This window comes from Lontra canadensis, unplaced genomic scaffold, assembly GCF_010015895.1.
Source record: "Lontra canadensis isolate GAN:19392208 unplaced genomic scaffold, GSC_riverotter_1.0 scaffold81, whole genome shotgun sequence".
Taxonomy (NCBI): domain Eukaryota; kingdom Metazoa; phylum Chordata; class Mammalia; order Carnivora; family Mustelidae; genus Lontra; species Lontra canadensis.
In genome coordinates, this window is record NW_022631075.1 from 2042290 (window position 1) to 2045692 (window position 3403).

The following is a 3403-nucleotide window of genomic DNA, read 5'->3' on the forward strand; positions in this document are numbered from 1 at the left end:
GAATCTGCAGTTGCTATACCTTGAATTTTGGATCCAAAATTTTAATAGCAAAGGTGGCTCATCTGCATAGACGTATAGAGAGACCAGAGGAGAAAATAAAACATGTTGAAGTTATAATATCATTTTACATTTGAAGAAGTAGAAGTAGCCCACAACTACATCTCCTTCTTAAAGGACAAAATGAATGACAAGAATAGCTTTCTGGGGTTGTTTCCCAATTAACTTACTTTTATTAAAAATAAAACACAATCAGATAAAATCAGGTATTTCCAAAACATAGATGGCAAAGACAGAGAAACTTGTAGAAGTACAGAATAAATAAGTGACATTTATTTCCACTTTCCAACGTACACTGTCAACAAAAGCCAAACAAACATACAGATCATCCAAGATCTCCTTGCTTCAAATAAAACCGCAGAAAGGCTGTTGTGTTGTAAATAAATGGGTTAGAGACAAAGCTCTTGACTTTGAGGTTCAAAATATCCTTAAAATATTTTCAAAATAAGTATATATACCTAGTAAGAGATAAATTATGTGATAATTATGCCAAGACCAGACTCTACCAGCCAAGGCAGAGCATTAGAGCTTTCAGGAGACAGGAGAATAATTATGTTTACTTATTACAAGTTTTGATGGTGGAGCAAAGGGGCTCAGCTCTCTGGAAAGCACAATCGGAACTTGGGTTCTGAGTGTATATATTCTTGGCCTGGCTTTCAAAAAATAAAACTGGCTGTGGGCAACATATTTAGATGTGATTACATGTACACATCCACATTGTGTGTGTGTCTATGTAAAAGAAATGGGACGGAGGTAAGAATTGGGGTGGAATGTGTGTGGCAACAGTCACAGCATAGCGAGGTTCAAACTAAGCAGAAATTAGGTTAGAAAAATTCATGATTGCTGTCAGGATTCACAGCTGGGCATAAGGTATAGAGTTGAGTAAGGAACTATGGTTAGAACCAAGCATAAATAGACAGTTGGGGCAGTTTCAGTTCACTTGACTCAGGGATCAGGCAAGAATGCCTATAAACATGTTTATACACACAAAGTTAAGCTCCTTAAAACCAGAACAGAGACAAGGCAGTTCTACAACTTGTGCGTGTCATAGGGTGACTGTGGCAGAGGATTAAGGCTATATGCGAACCTTTGAAAGAGGCATGGGTATTGCTCCTATCTTCATATTAGAAGACATAGAAGACAACTAATATTGAAAATCATGAATTTTCCTAACATTCTATGTGATAATGGTTCCCATCATACAAAGGATTTTTTTCCTCTTTTCTTTACAAAATTTACCACATTTGAATTATATATAGATTTGTAAAGTGTAGTTAAACAACTTTTCAATAATAATCCTCTGTTTTGAACCTTGATAGATCTTTGTAATTTTCTTGTAATACTTGCATTATGACATCTAATAAAGTTACTAGTTTATCAATTTGGTCTACAAAAACATTGTTATATGAGCTCCATGAGAACAAGAATTTGTTTAGTTATTATAAAGCAAATTACATTTATAAACACACAAATATATATGTTGATAAATTTTCATAAAATTTTAGACAATATTATAAATTTGTAACCACAATTTTATCACTAAGAAAAAGCAACTATTAAAATGGTAATGGAATTTACTATAGTCTTCTTCAAAGTGTAACTATGCTATTTTGTAGCTCTCTTCTTTTATTGGATAATGTATCTTGAACCTGTAGCAATGATGAATGACAAGAAAGTAATGCATTAGTCCTGCATTGCATGTTCACGAGGGGTTGGAGCAGAAATGACACTGTGGGGCTGCACATCTGGGCAGCAAGGGAAAGTGGGTGTAGGAGCAGAATTGGCCAGCTAGAGCCAGGGGCTTGCTAGTAGAGCTGGTGGTTTGGTAGGTGGGTTCAGGCTTGTGGGGATGAGGGTGGGGGTAGCTGCGGTCTTGATCCTGCATGATCAGGTGAACAACTGCATCATCGGAGAGACACTCGCACTCAAGCTCGCGATGGCAGAGCCCAGTAACAAACCAGAAGCAGTAGAAGTCACATTGGCAGATTTCGATGGAGTCCTTTATCATATTTAAAAAATCCTAATCCTGATGGTCAGTATTTCTTTGAACTTCCACAAGGAATTTCAGGCACATGGTGCTGATGCGTTATTAAAGAGGGTGTATGGGAGTGTCTTGGTAAATCTTGAATGAGGTTACAATGTCTTTTTGCCAAATGACCTTGAAAATCTGCCAGCATCCAAGGGTTCCATTGTTTATCAGCTGGCAAATTGAAATGAAATTGTTTCTGTCTCTGTCTTGGAGAAATTCTTGAATTCCAATAAAAGGGCAAGGAAGGAGGGAACAGGGAAGTTATCTATTATAGGGATGATGAGACCATGTATGGTGAGTGTAAAAAGGACAGAGTCACAGTAGTCTTCAGCACAATGCTTACGGATGACCATAGTGTGCTCATTGGAAAAGTGTTCATGCTGGAGTTCAAAGAAGGACACAGTGCCAGCACCACAGCACCTCACATCCTCTTTAGCCACAAGGAACCTCCTCTGGGACTGAAAGATATCAGTGATGCCATGGGCAACAATATTGGCTATGTTCCCTTTGGGCTGTTCCCTTGCCACACCAGTGCCAGTGGAGACAACGCCATCAACCTGATCCACACATTTCAGGACCATCTGCACTACCACATCAAGTGCTCTGAGACCTATGTGCACACACATATTTGTTCAAAAACATCCGACCTTCTCAAAGTGCTGAACAGTGCCTGCCCAGATGCTGAGAAAAAAGAAATGAAAATAATCACGGGGAAGACATTTTCATCCCACTAACTCTTGGGAACAGTAACAGGAGGCAGCTGGTACCTGAAGGCTGCAATACTTGCTGCTGGATAATCTTAGCTTTTCATGTTGCACCTCTTCGGGTTCTTATGGGATTCTCTGTCTTGGTTCCATTTTGTACCCATTTGGAAAATAATTTGCAGAAACAAGCAAGAATTTCATTGTTCTCAAGAATTAAAAAGGAAATTTCACTTGATCAACTTCATTCCTTTTCTTTACTTTTCCTCCCTCCTTTCCCCTCCCTTCCCCCCTTTTTTCCAAGTTGTTTTGCTTGGCAATATGTTACTATTAATGAGTTGCTGGATAATGCAGTTTTAACTGGTTTTCTCCTAAGTACTTGAGTTTGACTCCTATATCTAAGGAAATTTGGTTGAGGTCATTAGTAAAGAAGATCTTTCCATCTTAAAAAGAAGTAATGAGTTAAGACAAAATCTTTTGAAATTTATATGCACGTGAATATATAAAATGACATATAGACATATATCATCTCTATACTTAAATTTCATACACATGTACATATACATAAAACAGTGGAGTTTCATTATGATTTCATAACTTCTCATGGAAAGAGCTA

General features: G+C 37.7%; 1 pseudogene; it reads left to right on the plus strand.

Annotated features, from left to right (window-relative positions):
* Positions 1 to 2071: 2071 nt before the first annotated feature.
* On the plus strand, positions 2072 to 2820 carry LOC116882137 (annotated as a pseudogene).
* Positions 2821 to 3403: the final 583 nt, after the last annotated feature.